Consider the following 21,027-nt stretch of genomic DNA (forward strand, 5'->3'; position numbering starts at 1 on the left):
CCTTAAAATGGTTATAGTGGAAAGTTTTCAATTCTAGTCAATGCTAATTAAAAGCTAAAGAAATCACATTAACCTACCCTAGTACCCTCATCGGCAAAGAGCTAAATAGTGAAATTTTAAAGCAGGAGAAAAGGAAAAAAACATGTGTAAGAGTATAAATACTCTATTCTAGTTTAAGTTCCAAAAAAAAAAAAAAAAAAAAAAAAAAAAAAAAAAACACGATTAACTAGAACTCTGAGAAATTTCTTTATGCACAAAATCTCTAATTTAGATGATCATGGAATGAAGCTAGAAGACTTCAAACAGCCTAAAGAGATATGCCATCAGGATAACAACATTGCCTTAATCTAACTATGCCCATAGCTGAAACCTAAAGTTCACTAAATTATGTGCACTCCAGCATATCATAGTTTTAGCTTTTAGGATATGTACTCATAAAGGAGACGACATGTTATAGCATAGTAAAACATGTAGATACAGGCTACAAGAGAGGAAAAAACTTTGTGGCTTCCAAGTGCCATTGAAACATGGTTCAGTTATTCACTTTTTTTTTTTTATTTCCCTGATCCTCAAGTCTTCTTTCCAATTCAGTGCTTTCATTCTTTCAATAGCATTTTTTTCCAACTCAAGTGCAGAACCACACTCACCACTGTCTCATAAGTGTTTCTCAAGACTCAGAAACAACAAACTGATGAAGAAGAGGAAAAGTGAGGTCAATTTTACATAGATAGGAATCTATTAATAATTTTGAATCATTAAAGCCAGCATATTCAACTGAACTATCCAGGTCCAGAGGAACTTCTAAAACTTATCCCTACTCTGAACCACACATCCAAGCGAATACAAAGAATTGTAACTATTGTATTAAATTGTTTTAGCATGCTATAATAAGCAGGAGGATAATTCTAACCTAGATTAAGAAGGAACACGGATATACGATGTAATAAAAGAATAGCGCACTTTTACTTTTGTGAATGTAACCTCCTGGCAAGGAATAACTTACTTTTGCATAAAGTTGAGAATTTTGAGGCTCCAAAGCTGATACCCTGTATGTTGCACATATGTAACCAAAGAGGTCCTTACTGATCTAAAAGACACAGTATATCTATTTCTGTTCTGCCATTTGTTGATGTACACACTTATTTTTCTTTACCCTATATTCTCTGGTTCTTTTTCTTTTTTTTTTTAGTTGCTCTAGCAAACAACCATGAAAAAGGAATCATCATTGAGCCACTGTGTTGTTATTCAAGATTGTAAACCCTGATGGAACTGATTTTTTACAATACTACTGATAAAAACGCTACAAATCAAATTGGATATTTGGAACAGATAACTGATAAACATAGATTTTGGGATATTAAGATCAACAATGATCAACCTCCAAAATTGTAATTGTATACCTTGTTTTTGTCTCTTTTATTTTGGGTAATTAGATCACTACCTTTTTTAAAAAAAAATATGTTTTCAACATAGCATGTTAGTTTATTTCAGTTCACAGTTAAACATTGAAAGCTTGAGTTTGAAAATTTTGAACAAGTTAAAATTGCACCTTTGCCTTTTTGGGTGAAAACTGTTTAAAGAGAGAAGTCTTACACAATAAAAGAAAAGAAAAGAAAAAATAGTGGCCTTAAATCCTGATAGCTAATTATGTTACTTATTCTTCCAGAGTATGACCCTGTGCCTTTTCCACAAGGCCTTTCTTATCTTTTGGCACTTAATGTATCTCTTTCTGCTATGCTATTCGATGAACCTTGTTGCTTTTTCCACAGAGTTGCATTCCAGCAAGGATTCTCATCAACATGACACATTTTTATCCAAATGCCAAAAGAAATTAAAAATTAATAACAGAGGCAAACTCTTGAAGATATCTAAATCAAGCTTGGCATAATTACTAACATATTGTCACCTGAAAAATAACAATGCTTAAATATACACAAGAATGACAAGATACACCAGATAACAAGTGCAAAAATTAATTTTTGGCACTAGAAAGGATGGCAGCTTGAAATTCAGGCCATAATTTTCCTCCTAATTTTCTTCTTTTCCCTCTTTGAAGATGGGGATATGTTAAAGCAGGCGACTCTATACTTTAAAAAAAGCATGCAACACTTTTAAAATCAAAAGTAGATTTAAAATTAACAGTCACGAAAGAAACATGAGAATCTTTTATTTTGGTGCTACTTTAAGAAAGAAATGAGAAATTCCCTTGAAGTGACTATTGCTGCTTGTCTAGCAGAGCTTACTTAATTAGATCAGTGAGATTATAGCCACAAAGTCTATGGAGGTAACTTAAGCCATAAGTAACTGAGATTTGATTATGAAGTATTCACCATCCAAGTTTTGCCAAACTGGCCTATAGCTACAACTATAGTACCAAAATGTCCATCTCCGCTCATGTTATCCAACACTATAACTATTGTCCAAAATGAAACGTGCAACAAGCGCATTTGTGTCGCATTCTCAATTTCTAGCCTCAGATTCTAATTTCATCTCCCATATTCACCGCTAAAATTATTCCAAAGCGTACAAAATACAATGGTCCATGCACACTCATTATGTCCAGATTATGACTGAAACACGCAGCAGCAAATTAAAAACACTTGAGATCTCTTTCGCAGTATAGGATAATTTCAAATATGGATTAAACTAATTAAAGAATGTTAGCGAAATTGATCTTGTGGATAAACTCACATAAGAATAAAGATGCAGGAGGGTTTACTGTTTACCTGCCCACCGGCACCGGCGCCGGCGGGAAAGACCCTCCGCGAAGTGCGATCACGTCTGATTATCCTAATTCCCCCATCGCCTGATTGGCTATTGTTCATTTATGGAATGGGCCGATGGAAGTTAGACGTCGGATGGGCAAATTATTATATGGACCATGGTCCACACAGTGTTGTGTGGACCATAACAAAAAGTACATTATTTTTATACTGAATGTTCATTATTTTTGTACTGAGTGTATATTATACAATATAATGTACATTCAGTACAAAAATAATGTACATCCCCTGAATATAATGTACATTATTTTTGTACTGAATGTACATTATTTTTGTATTGAATGTACATTATTTTACAATATACAAAATATGATCCACACAACTTGTATGGACCATGGTCCACACAATAATGATTGCGTCGGATGATGGCTATTTTATGATTTAATGGGCCGTAAAATCTCATAATGGCCCAATGGCAGTCCAAGGGACCGTGGCTCACGAGCCCACTTTGCAAGGTGGGCACGGTTCTATATCCATAATTTCTATACTGTAGATCCGTAATTTCTATAGTGTAGATTCATAAAATTTATACTTTAGATTCATAATTTCTAAACAGTAAATTCATAATTTAAATACAGTAGATTTATAATTTCTATACAGTAGATTCATAATTTCTATACTACAGATTCATAATATCTGTACTGTATTCTTGTATTATGAAATTATGTATCTTATAAATATAAATTCTGTATCTCGTCATTTCAATCCAGGATCCATAATACTATGTAAATCCTAATCCATGATATAAATTGCCGAGCCCAAGTTGAGCATAAATGACCAAAAGAAAATCAAATGTTCAATTTCTAGATTACATACCAATTGTTATACCATGGACTAGAGTTCATATTGCACGGTAAATCATGTTCCAAAAATCATGTGTCTGCAGTTAACACATTTTGTAAATACAAATACATGGTGATTGTCTGAAATAACAAGTAGTTTTCCTTTAAGGGTCCGTTTGGAAAGCAGGAAAATGACTTCTGAAAAATGATTTCTGGAAAATGAGTCATTTTCCGGAAAACATTTTCCTTTCCGGTGTTTGGTTGCATTCTGTAAAACTGTTTTTTTGTGTTTGGTTCATTTTCTGGAAAATGTGTAGAATTGTATAATTAAACATTTTAATTATTTTATTTAGAATATTACAACATGTCTAATAATATAATAATAATTTTAAATATAATAAAAAAAAAACTAATAATATATCAAAAATATTATGGTGGTGGTGGTGGTGTAGTGGTAGTGGTGTTATTTGTTATATAATAATAATAATAATAATAATAATAATAATAATAATAATAACTGGTGGTGGTATGAAGGTGGTAGATGGTGGTGGTGGTGAAGGTGTGGTGGCGGTGGTTGCGGTGGTGGTGGTGGTGGTGGTGGCGACGGTGGTTGCGGTGGTAGTGGCGGCGACGGTGGTGGTAGTGGTGGTGGTGGCGGTGGTATGGTGGTGGTGGCGGCGGCGGCGGCGATGGTGGTAGTGGTGGTGGTGGTAGTGATGGTGGTGTGGTGGCGGTGGTATGGTAGTGGTGGTGGTGACGACGATGGTTGCGGTGGTATGGTGGTGGTGGTGGTGGCAACAGTGTTGGTGGTGGTGGTATGGTGTTGATGGTGGTAGTGGTTGCAGTGGTATGGTGTTGGTGGTGGTAGTGGTGGTGGTGTGGTGGCGGTGGTTGCGGTGGTATAGTGGTGGTGGCGGCGGTAGTAGTAGTGGTGATGGTGGTAGTAAGGTGGTGGTGGTATGGTGTTGATGATGTTGGTGGTGGTGTGATGTTGGTGTAAAAGTTGGAAAATGACTTCCCCCACAAAAAAGGGAAGTCATTTTCCTCCAAAACAAGCCTATTTTCCAAAGTCAACGGAAAATGATTTCCGTTGACTTGATTTTCCAAGCACACCCAAACAATAGAAACTTGGAAAATGATTTCCAGAACTCATTTTCCAGGTTTCCAAACACACCCTAAGGGTGTGTTTAGGTTTCCCGTGTTTGGATGTGCCTGGAAAATCAAGTCAACGGAAATCATTTTCCATTGACTTTGGAAAATAGGCTTGTTCTGGAGGAAAATGACTTCTTTTTTTTTTTTTTTTTTTTTTTGTTGGGAAGTCATTTTCCAACCTTTACACCAACATCACACCACCATACCACCGCAATCACCGCCACCACTACCACCACCAACACCATAAACCTCATATCATCACCACCGGCCAGTACAAGACCACACTACCACCACCACCGCCGCCACCACCACCACCACCATACCATCGCAACCACCGCCACGTACTACACCACCACCACTGCAACCGTCGCTACTACACCACCACCACTAATTATTGTTGTTGTTGTTGTTCTTTTGAATTACAAGACTTTGGTGAGTTATTTTGATATCTTATTAGTTATTATTTATTATATTTAAAATTGTTATTATATTATTATACATGTTGTATTATTCTAAATAAAATTAAAATATTTAATTATACAATTATATTCATTTTCCAGAAAATGAACCAAACACACCAGACAGTTTTCCAGAATGCAACTAAATACGAAAAAGGAAAATATTTTTTAAAAAATGACTCATTTTCCAAAAGTAATTTTCCTGCTTTCCAAAATCCAAACATACCCTAATTTTAACTCTAGTAGTAGTGGTCTAGCTCTCCACAGCTTCCACTTTCCATCCCTCTCATCATTGATTCTTATTTCATTCTTTCTCCCTCAACGGCAAAACATTGTAATTGTACGTCATTTGACTCTTAGGTAGCTAGCTAGCCGAGGATATATTTTGATTTTTTACCTGAATTTTCATGTGTTTTTCATCTCTAAGAAACCATTTTGTTTTACATGTCAAAAAGTTGTTCTTTTATGCCCCTAAGTTCTCATATGCGTTTTCTTTTCATATTTATTGTGACTTGTGAGTACTGATGGTGAGCTATGGACTGTAGTTTAGATCTATGAACATAGAGGTAGTTGTGTTAACATTAGGAGGCGACATCATTTTAATTTTTACAGTGAAATTGTCTCTAAAACAGTAATTACAGCAACATAATGGCTAACGTTGTTCATCTCAAAATACCAAACAATCATCTCATCACCAACTCAATGATTAGTAATTTAAACTGAAAAATACTTAGCTAATTAAAAGAGTCAATTACACCAGGCCATTTCATTGAATTTGAATGATCAAATCGACTCCATCCTATTCTAAAAAATTTTAAGTAATGAAGAATCCGTAAATGCTCAACATCGATGCAATATGATACTTAAATCCCAAAACACGTCTAGCGGGGCCCTTTCTTATCCGCCTAAATCACATAATGTGGAAATTCATACTCGGTTTCAAAGGATAATAATTCCACACTCCATCATTATATATATATATTCAATTCCTCTTTGCTATTCAAAGAATTATTACGGAGGATTTCTAATCAGGCGAGAATCAATTTTAACCTGTGAACTGTGAACTTGTAAAGAATTGCACCGCAACTACTATATGATTGCACTGTTACGGCTTCCAGACATGCGGTGTGATCGTATTCGGGTGCGGTGCAATCATATAGTACGTGCAGTGCAATCATTCACAAGTTCGCAGGTTAAAGTTGGTTCTTACCTGATTATGGATCTTGATGGAATAATATAACATTCCATATATTTTTATTTTTATTTTTATTTATAATAATGATAGTACGTAGTAGTAAGAAGAAGAAGAAGAAGAAGAAGAAGTCATGGCATGATAATAGGAAGAGTTGGGAGAAGTTGTAACTACTCGGAAATGGCCTATAAATTAAAGGCTCAAGATAAGACAAGGGATCTCATGCATTCAATTCTAAATAACCTCTTCTCCTATGTACCTTTTCCTCCTATTCTATGGTCATGACGGCCTATGTACTACACCTACAACATACGTAATGGATTTCTGCTTGGTTTAGCTTAAAAAGGCCCGTGATTTTCACCGTTTTAATTTTCACATTAAATATCATGTGTACTTATTTATTTCCTGTAAATATTTTATCTTATTTCATTCATATTTTTTTATGGAGAAATCAATTTTCTCCATCAGACCTATTGTGGAGTATTTATTTTGTTATTGCATTAATAGTTGTATAAATAGATTAAACAATTTCAAATTAAAATACATTCATTTAAATGTTCAATGCACGCAATGCTTATGCCTTCACAATTTTAGGAAGGAATATGGGGGAATTCCTTGATGTAGTGGTTCATATATATTTTTATAATTTGCACTCCAAACATAAGGTCCCTACATGTCCTAACACTATCAACATGACATATTTAGTAAATGAGAATTGTAAATTAGGTAAAATATTTCACAGTTCTGTAGGAAAAATTTATAATTACATAGATCAGAATTACAATTAACCGACTTTGAGGAATATATTGCAAATCTTGCCACACAGGAATTGCAATTCCATGATATGTGAGAAGAAAAGTTGGGTTGTAATGACCAAATTAATTACCCTTCCATAATAATCTTACATCCTTCCATAGGAATTGCAATTTTATGAGCATTTTGGTCTTTATTAAGAGTTAATTCTTAAAATGATCATTCGATTATGGTCTTTTCTTAAATTGGTTTTTGACTTTTAATTGCACCCAAAGTGGTCCTCTGACTATTAAATTTTAAGTCAAAATGATCATCAGTTAGTTTTGGTGTTGAATGGGTGTTTAAATGAGAGGTAAAACTGGTAATTTAGTGTTTTATTATAGTCAAATGACTACTTTCAGTGCAATTAAAAATCAAAGGACTAATTTGAACTATCTAGTTAATATTTTAAAAGAAAATTTCATTTTTATGAACTATCTAGTAATATAATCTAAAAGTTTTAATTGTGTATTATGATATTTAAATTAATATATAAAATACATAGAGTTGATCTAATTAAATTAAAAAGTATTTATGAATATAATATTTATTCTAACCATTTCATATTTTATTATAAATATTATTTTATCACGTTTTGAAGTGTTTTTTTTTTTTTTTTGCCTCCACCGACCAACATTTGTTGTTCTACCCCTATAAACCAATATTGTATTTTTGTAATAGACAATGATTTTTTTTGTTATCTTTCTTATCCGTTTGTATTTATCTGATCTGTTGTCTTTTTTTTTTTTTTTTTTTTTTTTTTTTTTAAGCAATGATTTACGTCTGTTGTCCATCTGGTTGTAATTTTTCACAATAGTTTTGTCATTATATGTATGCCTATGTATGATCATAGAAAATCAAAATCTAAATACATAATGTCAAGCATTCGTGAATAATAAAGAGTACGTTAATCCAAAGTTAATGTTAATTAGTTTGTACAACTATATATAAGTACTAGGCTAATAATTAAAATTATTATTCTAAGTTAATTTTTTTTAAAAAAATAATTTTCTAGCTAACAATTAAAGTAAAAAGATTGTTTATTTAGAAAATGAGTACAAATCATGTTTGAACTATAAAGAGAAAATTCTTAAAATGGTCCTTCGATTATGATATTTTCTCAAATTGGTCCTTTGATTTTTAATTGCACTTAAAGTAGTCCTTTGACTATAGTGAAAATCCTAAATTACCAGTTTTACCCCTCATTTTAACACTCACTTAACACCAAAACTAACGGATGATCAATTTGCCTTAAAATTCAATAGTCGAATGACCACTTTAGGTGCAATTAAAAGTCAAGAAACTAATTTGAGAAAATGTCATAGTCGGAGGACCACTTAGTGTGCTGACAGTAAGGACGTACGGCCACTGTACCGGAGATTATTCTGGCTATCGGCTGGAGGGATACTTTTGGGCAGCAAACAAAATAAAGGGGGAATTCATGGAATGGAGACTTGGAAATTAAAGCAATGAATGAGATCCTTTGTGGAGGGATGTAAGCAAGAAAACAGTAAGGCAAAACCAAGATTTCAAACTTTGTACAAGAAATAATGCTGCAAAGTCTAGTCATTGCCCAATGTCCATTGGGTGTAGGCAGTGGTGGGGTACGTGCAGTGCTACAATTATATTGTGTAAATCCCACGAAACTACTTGAAGTGCATGTCCTTTTCAATCATATATATTTCCTATAATCCTAATCCATGCACAGTACAAAACTACAAACCCAGGTTTTTCGATCTTCTATATAAATACTCCTACAACAAAGCTGCAAACCACTTCTTTTTAGAGAGAGAGAAAGAGAGAAACAGAGAGAGAGAGAGAATAGTATAAAGAAAAACAAGAATGAGACCATCACACAACACAACGTCGACGGCTGACCCCACGGGGCTTCACCGGTGGAATTCGCCGATCCCTTACCTGTTTGGCGGCCTGGCGCTTATGCTTGGGTTGATAGCTTTAGCTCTGATAATTCTGGTTTGTTCTAATAAGAAGTCCGCCGGAGAAAACCAGGATGATGACGCCGATCGTCAAGAAAAGCCGGCGTCGACGCCGGCAGACGTGATGAAGCCGGAGATGGAGCCCAAGTTCGTCGTTATCATGCCCGGAGATCACAACCCCACGTGCCTCGCCAAGCCTACGATCTGTTCTCGCACTGACCTCGACGTCGTTTGAATTGAATGCCGAATGTCTTGCCGGAGATCACAGCCCCAAAGTTCGAACTTCCTCGCCGCCGGTTATCTTCGACGGCGGTCCACATTTTTCCGACTGCTTTTATGGTTCTGTACGTTTTTAGTTAGGCTTTCTCTTGGATAGGTCCAGCGGAAATACGTAAATTGATGAGTAGTATTAAAGAGTTTCGAAAAATATACACAACTTTTGTTTTTTTCCTCTTCTCCCCAGAGCCCGTGTACATAAGGGTTCTGCCCACTTTGAGCATAATCTCTATATTATCATTGTCGATATTGGAATCTTGATTTATTCTCTCAAATACTGTTTACCGAACCAAAGCGAGTGCTTCCCAATGACCTTGTGGTCTAGTGGCATGAAGTGATTCTCCCAAATGCGAGGTGATTTGAGCCCTAGTGGGGGCCGTATTGACTCTTTGTGCTTCAATAGGTTGAGAAAGTAGATATGAACAGATACTACATTGTAACAGAGTTAGTAGTACTCAAAAAAAAAATTGATGGTAGAGTTTTCTTTTTCTTTTTGGGGTATACCTAAGATTTTAATTTCACCGTAGTGACTAATCACCTGATTGTAAGTACATCTTTTGAATGGAACAACTGATCTAAGATTTAAGATTGCTCTATAGGATCAAACACACCCTTGACCTTTGGTTATAATCACTATGATTAATTACTTCTTCTTTTTTTAAAGACATCAGTAATATAATTTAATTAATAATTGATTAATAGTAATTAATATTTTAAATATATTGATTAATGAATTTTTATTGAGGTTAATGGCTTCATAGAGTGAATCTTAGTTACATATTTCAGTCCCCTTCAAATTTTCAACTTTATTATTGATATATTTTGAGAATAAATTTATTATTCATATATTATCTATTTTGAATGTATAATATATTAAATTAATTATCTTAACTAGAAAAATATAAATCAATCTAGTTGGATTTGATCCAAATCAAAAATATACTCTACTCAAAATAATAAATTAAATGACCACATAAAATATCAATTTTGATCATCTTTCCAATGAGGGAATTATATTTAATATTTTGTTGCAGCCAGGGGAAGGTTGGAGTAGTGGGGGTACGTGGGGGAGAGGTTTATGTGTTCACTATATTTTATAACCCCCCCCCCCCCCCCCCCCCCATCCCCCATTTCCCATTTAAATAGTATTAACGAATGAATTAGTGCTGGGACTTTTTTGTGAATGCTACTGACTCTATTACGTATCTGTATGAACTACTTTCTTAACCTACTGAAATAGAAAGAGTCAATAACGCCTCCACTGAGGCTCAAACTTACAACCTCCCATACGGGAATCCAATCAGTGCGTCATTCGTGCACAAAGTGCTTGGCTTAGTGCTGGGAGATGATGACTTTGATGGTACGTATTAACTAACATAATTAAGTTTTGATTACAAAGTAATTACTTAATCTAGATTCAAATGGATAATTAATCTTATTTCACTTTTGGAAAAAGAAAAGTATGGAACGTCAAGACCAAAGTGTTTGATTAAATATCTCTTAGACAATAGGCACTCATGAGTTATGAGTGGAAGAAGAGATTCTGAATGATAAGATTCAAAGCTATATTTCGTGAGTATCACATGATGACCGATCACCTTGCCAGTATAGGTGTTTCTCAGGACACTGTTTGGAGTAATTTTGATGCCCAGCCTCATGGCCGGGTTGGAGAGCATCGTCGCTTAACTTCTTTGCGTCGAGTGCCCATTTTAGGTTGATGAGTTCCCAGTATGTACGGGGTCACCTCCCTCCACTCTAATCCAATAATAATAATAATAATAATAATAATAATAATAATAATAATAATAATAATAAGAGAAAAGGGTCAAATACACCCTTAAACATTTCGCTAAAGGTCAATTAACCCCACAAACTTTTGAAAAGGTCAATTGAACACATGAACATACAATTTTGAGTCACTTGACCCCATTAACCGGTAACTTTTACCTGATGAACCGGTAATTGACACCGTGGCGTGACACATAAGCGTTGGAGTGGGTACTTGGCTGCCACATAAGCATAAAAAAGAATTAAATTAATAAAAACATTTTAAAATCAGCCATAAAGAATTTAACAGATTATATTGTACAGGGCTGATTTTAAATTCTTTTTTTTAATTTAATTCTTTTTTTATGCTTATGTGGCAGCTAAGTACCCACTTCAACGCTTATGTGTCACACCACGGTGTCAATTACCGGTTCATCAGGTAAAAGTTACCGGTTAATGGGGTCAAGTGACTCAAAATTGTGTGTTCATGTGTTCAATTGACCTTTTCAAAAGTTTGTGGGGTTAATTGACCTTTAGCAAAATGTTTAGGGGCCTATTTGACCCTTTTCTCTAATAATAATAATAATAATAATAAGTCTACTGTAAAATTTTAAAAAGTACAATTGCAAAAATCACAAGTCTACTTCATGACAAATCTTAAGTCTATTTCATAAAAATACACAAGACTTGTGATTGTATTACCAAGAAGAAGAAAGGAGGTTTTTGAGTGGTTAATAACAACGTCATTTTTAATGTCATTTAAACATATTTGTTGACTGAGGGCAAAAAATATCATTCCACAAGCCTTATTGTTAGGACCAACCTGGATTTTTTGGAAAAAAAAAGACTAAAAGTGAAATGACACATAAATCTAGGACCAAAAAAAGAAAGAAAAAGGCTTAACACTTAGAAGTGAATATACCAAAATGACCTTGTATTTAATGTCATTTAAACGATTTTATTAACGGATAACAAAAAAGATCATGTTAACGGATGACAAGACTAATCCCCCGTTCCTACTATCAGGGACTCTGGCTAATCAGCCAAATGGTTTGCTTCATATCAGCCAAATGGTTTGCTTCATTCACATGGGTGAGGATCGAATCGCCAACCTCATATTTAAAGGATAAAGGGTTGAATCACCACGCCGGTCATATAGATTTTTTTTTTAAAGGACTAAAAATAGGTTGGTACTTATAAATCTACTAGCAGACTAGAATAAAATGGAATTAACTTTTTTTTTTTTGTCCGTGTAACTTTACCGTCACAATTATGATTAGTGGTCTAGTTTCCACCACAGATGAGCTGTTTCATTTATTTTCCCCTTTTTTCATTGTTTCCATTTGTTCTTATTCTTTGCTTGTTATGGAAATATTCTTTAAAGTACAGTTTTTAAGATTTATTTCCTTCATGCTTATTTCGAAACATGCGTGTACCCCTAGTTTTGATTATTAATGTATGAATCAATTGGTCACCAGGCCAGCTCAGGTTTTAGGTAGATAAGGTTCCTTTTCCTTGGGGCAATCCCAATGGTGAGACAGGTTATTTGGTAATAATAAGGTTTTAAATTTGACTCTTTGTAAGATTTATTTATTTAATTTTTTTATTTAGTTAACTAGTTATAAACAATCTAAGTTGGTTTAAATTATCTCATTGTGCTTCTTTTCTAGCTAAAATTTCAATATATATTTCATTCAGAGCGCACCTTCAAGTAGAAGCTACAAGCTGAGCTTTCCACACACACATATATAGTCATGCTTACATGAAAATCACCAATCTAAGTCATTGAAACTAACAAATCAACAACTACGAATAAACATAAAGGCATAAAAGAAATCCACCTAAATAACATGTTAAATCCCGTAAAACCACAATCGTTATACCTTGCACCACGGCGCGCATAGCACTGTGTGCCTCGCGCCTCCCAAAAGGCCAAAACGACGTCGTTTTGGTAAATCATGTAGTGAGTTGACGTGATTATGTGTATTTGTTTATAAATTATATGTATTTGTTTATACAATTATGTACATTTTTTATACAATCATGTACATCTTTTTTATACAATTATGTACATCCGAAACAGGAAATTTATGTGTATTATGTTAAGAGTTGATGTTTATTATGTTAAAAGTTTATGTATATTATGTATTATGTATTATGTTAGATTATATGTATTATCTTTAAAAAATGTGTATTTTGTTATACAATTATGTACATTCATGTATACAATTATGTGTATTCTAGTATAAAGTTATGTACATTTTTTAACGTGAGATTTCTTTTTAAAGAAAATTAACCGCCAACACAGGGTATCGAAATTTTTAAAAAAAATAAAATTAAAAAAATTAAAACGACGTCGTTTTGCATCATGGCGCACAATGCAATGCGCGTCCTGGTGCAAGATATAAATTACCGTAAAACCACGCTTAAAGGGCAAATCCATCCAACCCTAAGACCACTCTCCTGCCTAAATAGGGATAATGCCCGAATTTTCCCCTCATTTTACGCCTACATACCCATTCTAATTCATACTAGCTGTAGCCCAAAATGCACACCACCGACTGTGTAAATGCACACTTTAACACCAGAGTCTATTTTATAAATATTGAAAATTTAAAAACTTGCAATAATTATAAAATTAACTCTTTTTTTTTTTTGTTGTTTTTTTTTTTTTACTAAAATTCACAACAATTGATGAACCTTGATGGGTGGCTATGATCACTTCCCACTTTTACATGAATGCATTGTTCTTTCTCTAAATTTCCTAAAATGCACACCATCAACCATGAAAATGTACAAATGAGGAGGCCACATTGCACATAATATTCCAAACTTGAAGGTTTGCAATAATGGTAAAATTAACCTCGTATATTTTTACTAAAACCATCAACCATTAACGAACCATGATGGGTAGCTATGATCAGCCTTCACTTCTTCTAAATCACCCAAAATGTGCACCACCGACTGTGCAAATACACACGTGGAAGCCATAGTGCACACCATCGACTGTGAAAATACACACTTGCGAAAGCCACAGTGCACAACACCGAATGTGTAAATGCACACTTGTTATAGGATGACCTTATAACTCTAAATCACTCAAAATGCACACAACCAACAGTGTAAATGCAGACTTACAGAGGCCAAAATGCACACTAGTACATTACTTATGATAAATACAAATAGGTTAATCACAAAATAGATAACATAATGCTCAAATGATAGACAAATAAAAACACAAAAATCAACTTGAAGTCTATCAATGAAAAAATAAAAATGAAGAAGAAGAAAATTCAAAGTAAGATGAACAAAAAGGTTACGCAAAAAAGAAGAGAGAAAAAAAAAAAGGAAGAAAGAAAGAGAGAGTAAAACAACAAGAGAATCCAAATTTACCATAAATAAATTGAACTTTTAAAATTATGTACAACATTCAAAATACGCTCCAAATTAAATTACCTAAGCACCATTTGTAAATAAAAAAGTAACTAAATTTAAAAATTTTAAAAATCTCAGCCACAAACAAATCAAAGATGAAATTATATATATAATAACAATATCATTTTATAATAGAGTAATATATGCTAAAGTTTCTCTATCTCATCGTATTCTCAATCACTCCCTTAAATTGAAGGATAAGAGTGAAAGTATATGCTCTATTGGCTTTGTGGAGGAGGAAGAAAGATTGAAGAAGTCGAGGTGGCAAATTTAATGGAAATGAGATTTGCAGCATTAGGGTTTTTAATATTGGATTGGTTCAAATAGGTGATTAGTGTGGTTGTGTTTGGTTGGTGACTTTTGCACAATACTATATTATCATATTTGATAGGGAGTATTTATTATTATGTTTGTTTATTTCCTTTTATTATCTTACTATTGTATTCGAATCTTTACAGTAATCATAAAACTCATTAATTTTTTTTTTCATATTTTTGAATAATGGAATCAAAAATGAAAAAGAAAATATGAAAAGAGATTTATTTTTTTTAAGTGACATTGTCTGTGTGTATATGCATGTATTATATATATTTTTTATATATTTATTTTTTGTAAAATTTTAATTAATTAATTAATTTTGATTCTAATTAATATTTAATACCAAATAAAGAGAACTCTTTCACTTAACTTATTACAATTACCAATTATTTGATTCCAATTACATTTTTCATTCTAATGTTTGAACCAAATGCACCCTGTATTTATTTTAATTCTTTGTTTTTCATTTCTTTAATACATAAATACTTTTTTTTACATACCGTGTCTAATCTCCTCACCATTGTGAGAGTAACAGAATTGGTTCATATGTTGTGCACCACAATTTTGGTTACGTTGCTTGCATAGAAGGAAAAAAAGTCTGACCCAAAACTCTTTAATATGGCGCACCCTATATATATATATGTATGTGTGTGTGTGTGTTTGTGTTTAAAAATTTTGTTCATGTAGTTTTCTATGTTTTTAAATGAAGTTTTTTTTTTCTTCAATAAATGTACCTTATTATTATTTTTGAACGACGAGGGAATCTCATAGCCACTATTCGAGTACGTGTGTGTAAACCTACTCTTGTGTAATAGCCTGCAAACCACACAAGAAAGATAAGTTAGTTACACTAGGAAGACCATGTGCAATGGGCTCGATCGAGAATATAGGTACATGTATTGAACTTGTAATATGTAGATATGAGAATTATGCTTCCACTCACTCGAGTAGTCCTTTTGTGCTAAATATACCTTATTTGTTCATTAGGTTGTTGGGTTAATATGTAGTCAGTAATTTTTATTTTTCAATTGCTTATAAGGCTAGCATATATATATAATTGAAAAGTAACCATCAGCTCAAGTGTTTTAAAGACGGAATAATTCTCCACTATCGTAATCACATATTCACATGGTCATATAAAGTTGAGATAATAAAAATTAAAGTGGAATTTAACGTCACATCTGAAAAAGAAAAAAAATAATAATTTAGCTGTAATAATTAAGAAAGCCCACCGAATTTGACAAAGTTGGACAACATATATATTTAATAACGTGGTAATGGATTAGGTTAACGGCCGTGGCTTCTCGGATATGAATTATGTTGCGCCTTTAGCGGCCAAGCTGATCGTTTCTTGATGAAATGATAAGAGAGAGAGACCTTTAATTTTTAGTTTAAATTATGGTTAAGAGTTTTTGAATATAATAATATTGATAGTATAGTTAAAGATTTTGAGATCGAGTGGTATAATTGTATTAGTGACTCTTTGTGTTTTAATAGGTTTAAAAAGTATATATCTTGTTAAAAGTAAATTAAAATAATCTTGACATGACGTTCTTTAGTTGATCAAGATGAGTAATAAATTAAATTATATGAATATCTTGTAGAGAGTTAGATGGGAGTTGTTTGTTCGAGTTTGACCTCACAACTCGAGAAAGGTTGGGTAAATCCTCTATAAGTTTTAATTAGGCTTAAGGAATTTAGTCTCATTAATTTAAGTGTACTATAATTAGATGTCATTTTGAGATATTATAATTTTGACATATAATTATCACATCAAAATATAATTAATTTAAGATTAAATTATTGGTAAATCTCATTTCATTATAGTTCATTGTTATCTCACTTTATTCGTTTGGTTTAATTACTAGGTTTAACTGAAATTATTTACATTTTAATTTTTTTAATAATATTTAATTTAGTGATAGTGCATAAATGTTACATATTAAGAAGACACTGCTGGAAATCAGCAGATTTCCGACCACCTGAAAGTGGTCGGAAATGGCCTTAATTAGGTCGGAAACGCTTGTTCCGAGCGTTTCCGACCTCTTTTCCCACCAAATTGGGTATCCGGAAAAATCCCCCTCGCTATATCCGACTACCGGAGAAGTGCTCGTAAATAACGACCACTTTTCTAAGACCGTCGGAAAAAATGACCAAGAGGATAGTCGGGCGGGTCCAGATTTTCCGACCACCGGCGGTCGGAAATTTCGACCACTATGGTGGTCGGAAATTTCGACCACTATGGTGGTCGAAAAACTGGACGTAGTCAATAAAAAAAATTCATTTCACTACAGGTTCCCTCTGTAGTGAAATGAATATATATATATATATATATATATATATATATATATATATATATATATATATATATATATATATATATATATATATATATATATTGTGGCAAGTTGGTAAGATATTTGCTGAAAAACATAGACATTTCATACACTTGAAAAGAATCCATTCATGAATATACAGTTGAAAATTTAACACAAGCATTGTTGAGGTGTAGAAGGGTTTTTCATCCGCTGCAAATTACACAAATACAAATGAAATTTTGGTCATGCAGACAGAGACCTCAGAAAAATACTGGAGAAGCATCATCTAAACACTGTTCTTCACTTCTTATAAAGAATATCTAATAGCATCATCAGTTAACACGTTGGACATACTGATATAAGGGCAACAATAGCTTTCCCAGCAGCATCAGTAGATGTATCACCTTCAACCTGCAGAAGACATCGCCTGAAATCCCTACACCTGCACATCAATAGAAGCTCAATAAATACATAGATCATAGCAATGGAATATAATAAGCATTGATAAGAACAAGTATTATTATGGAAAACAAGTGACCAATAATTACTTGTTCAAAAACTCAAGACCACTAGCAGTCCTGGACTCTAAACCCAGCAATTCAATTAGTCCTTCCCATTACTACAAGAAAAGTTGAAGAACATGGCAGTTAGATGCAGTCAAAGAAAGATATGAACTTGCAATAGATAGGCGTTATATACAAAGACATCAAATTTTCTTCATTATCAAAGTTAACTTTGCTTGGAGATGTATAAGCACAAAAATATTAAATTACACTATAACTACCTTGAAACCTTCATCAGAGATAGACTTTCCAACAAAATCAAATAATTGCTTCACAATTCTGTTTAAACGAACTTTATCACGAGCTTGCTGAACCTGAAGCCAGAAAACTACAGAGCCTTTCTTTCCATGTTTCCCGTGGTGGACTCCATCAATCTGTGTTGTGGGATAACACATTTCAATTATGAAATTAAACTATTAAAGCACATACACAAGTTTAGTTAGTATTTGCAAGTATGTAATAAATTTAAGGTAAATATCTAAAAACTGATCAACAAACTCAGACATCACTAATCAATTTGACCATGACATACCCTCATAATGTTTGAAGAGACAGTGTTAAGTTCGTACAGACGATAGATGTCCATGCTCTGCAATAGAAGACAACTCAAATTATATATCTTTCAAAGACATGCACACTCCAGTACAAAATTCATCTATCTCTAAATTATGTTTTTCTTATTGGGGATAGGGCTAAACCTGTATGCAAAAGAGGTGTGAGAAAAGAAAGAACTCAATGTTGGACCTTCAGTAGAACTTGGTGCTGTTGTACAATAGATTTTCCAACAAGCTGATTCCAAGCTTCATACGTGATGTCAGATAAATTGGTGCAATCTGTAATTATGTCAAGGTATTTAGGAAAAGACACAGTACTGTCAATAACATAACCAAAAGCTTTAAAACAGTTAGAGAAAATGCGTTAGTTGATAGAGAAAATAAGTGATGAACAATACTTATATAGGGGGAAAAACATATTACAAAATTTTGGAAGTGGATTATGAGTCTAACTGTCTAGTGCATATATCATGACTATCAAGATAATTGAGATGCATCATAGGTCCAACAATATTACATGACACCACAAATAGCAAGTTCTTTAGTCCTCAGAGACAAGAAAATATAGTCCTCAGAGCCTTGTGTGCATATTCCACATAATTTTCATGGAAAAGCTTAAAGTATATGAAATTTAAATTTCTCTTCTTCCTTAGGCTATGAAAATTATGAATCTAGGCTCGGTATCAAGTCCTTTAATATGTAATTGCAAAAAAATAGAAAAACAACAAAATGGAGCAGAAATCAGAGGGAGTATTATATATTTCTTAATATCTAAACCTACAAATCCATCTATATTTACTCAGAAATGTCAAAGCAAAAAAGCAGGAAAAAAAAAAGGAAAATGTAGTTAAAATAAGATTTCTAAGCCTTAAACCCTAAACAGAGACTAAATTTAGTAGACTTAATATATAGCATTAAAATGCAATTACCTTTTGGTTGAGGATGCGAATACTCCGTAACTTTAGCTTGAAATGACTCCGTTGATGACTCGGTTGAGGTGCGAATCAGTTGAGGATGGAGACTCCATAACTTTAGCTTGAGGTGCGACTCAGTTGAGGATGGCGATGATACTCCTCAACCTGGAAAAAACCAGCTATATATATCAGCAAACCGATATTCATTCGAGTTTTCACTTTCCTTTTATCTCTCCAATTCTCATAGGAGACAAATATATAAGATTTAAACATTTTACCTACTCAGGAGGGATACAACATTGTCCATCAGGTTTTGCAGTTTGGGTAGCAAGACGGGCCATAAGCATATTTCCAGCAATACCGGCACTTGCAGTGCATCCTGTTATCTCAACAATTTCCTTCCTGATCAGTCTGACAAATGCTTGAATGTCATCCACCCCTGAGTCAGTGGCGTCTAAAAATGCTTCATCACAACTGACGGCCTGCTTTCAGTAACAAGCCAATTGAAGAGTTATATAAGTATAATATAATGTGTGCTCTGAAGAGAACGATATACATGGACAGACCTGCACTTTCTTGCAGTGCTTATGCAAAATGTCATAAAACTTGTCAGCCACCTGTAAATCAAAAATTGTGTGTCAAACTATCCACGTGACTGAAAGTTGTAAAGGCACATGAGAAAGCATGACTGAAGAATTTCCATTTTTACTCAACCAATCTCACAATACCTCCTCATAAGCTTCAAAGTCATAAGAAAGAATGACAAGTTTAGGACAAAGAACCTTAGCATCTCTTACAAACATTCCAGCCTTAACTCCTGTGAAGAAGAATTCCATGTCAAACTGAAACTTTTTACAAAAATAGAAATGTTAGCATATTCGCTGCAAAGTAATTGCTGGATTCAAAACCAACCATAATTCCCCCTTATCAATCTCATCAACCAGAACCCCTTACTCTAGAAGAATTACCACTCTCACTGACGCTGCCTTCCATCAATGGTGTCTCACCTTTAGATATTACCTGGTCAGTTGAGCACTTTTCTAGAATAGCAGGTGTGGAATTTTTGAAGTAAAGAAGGCAGGCAACTTTGGTTGATTACTAGCTTCGCTTGCAACCTATTCCAGCTGATAAGGAACCCCTGTAAATGACCAATTAAGGAATTAGTCATCAAAAGAGTAAAAGTTCCCTCTTTGTCTTCTATAAATTCAATTTCACCATAGATGTCAAAAACACATCCATTATTAAGTGTTTGATCATTATAGCATTTCAGAGTAACATGGTTAATAATGAAGAATTTAAAAGTGAGAGCATAATGTCTAGTATATACCATGCATTCAATGATTCAATTATATTTCTGGAAAATAGGTAAGGGCATCCATTCTAATAACCAAAAAAAAAAAAAAAAAAAAAAGATGTGGGAACTTCAAAATTGATTTAGATTTTCTTTTTTTTAATGAAAAGCAGGAAAACACTAAATTGCACACATGATTCAGGCAACTCTCAACCAAAAAATCAAACCTTTCAAAATTAAAAACTAAGTAACTTTTCTGAATGGTTTCAAACTAAAACAGATATATATATATATATATATATATATATATATATATATATATATATATATATATATAATAAGAATAAGAGAACGAAGAAGTGACTGTATGCGAGAGCAAATTTAAGCATATTATTTGGGTTACATGGTAAACCCCATAACAGAGCACCAGCTCATTGCAAAAAAACAAGCACCACAATGAGAAAATGTGCAGAGTACAAGGAAAAGACAAAGCAT

The 21,027-nt window shown here is 33.3% G+C and overlaps 1 long non-coding RNA gene across 1 annotated transcript; it reads right to left on the reverse strand.

The window, feature by feature from the left end:
* Window positions 1-19,256: 19,256 nt before the first annotated feature.
* On the reverse strand, window positions 19,257-20,375 carry LOC109171777. Its single transcript, XR_002052657.1, has 4 exons — window positions 19,970-20,375; window positions 19,808-19,858; window positions 19,520-19,723; window positions 19,257-19,292 (listed from the first exon to the last, which is right to left on the reverse strand). It is a non-coding gene; the product is annotated as an uncharacterized LOC109171777 (long non-coding RNA).
* Between the last annotated feature and the right edge of the window lie 652 nt (window positions 20,376-21,027).

Source organism: Ipomoea nil, unplaced genomic scaffold, assembly GCF_001879475.1.
Source record: "Ipomoea nil cultivar Tokyo-kokei standard unplaced genomic scaffold, Asagao_1.1 scaffold0380, whole genome shotgun sequence".
Classification (NCBI taxonomy): domain Eukaryota; kingdom Viridiplantae; phylum Streptophyta; class Magnoliopsida; order Solanales; family Convolvulaceae; genus Ipomoea; species Ipomoea nil.